Source organism: Cyprinodon variegatus, unplaced genomic scaffold, assembly GCF_000732505.1.
Source record: "Cyprinodon variegatus isolate N-32 unplaced genomic scaffold, C_variegatus-1.0 Scaffold397, whole genome shotgun sequence".
NCBI lineage: Eukaryota > Metazoa > Chordata > Actinopteri > Cyprinodontiformes > Cyprinodontidae > Cyprinodon > Cyprinodon variegatus.
Window position 1 is genome coordinate 758,017 of NW_015150850.1, and position 252 is coordinate 758,268.

Here is a 252-nt window from a genome sequence, read left to right on the forward strand (position 1 = left end):
AGAATGACTAGGAAAACGCTGAAACACTCTCGCCAACTGGTTAGGGAAAATAACTTGCCTGAAGACACTGGCTTAAGATTAGACTCCTCACTGGAACAGGGAAAATAACCTTGGACCTGACTAAAATAAACAAAACCAACTGACCAGAGAAACAGAAATCAAACTGCAGACAAACAATGATCTGCCCCAGATAGCTGGAACTGAGCCCAATATAAGGGAAACCTGCAGGTGGATGAGATGAGTGCTAATTGG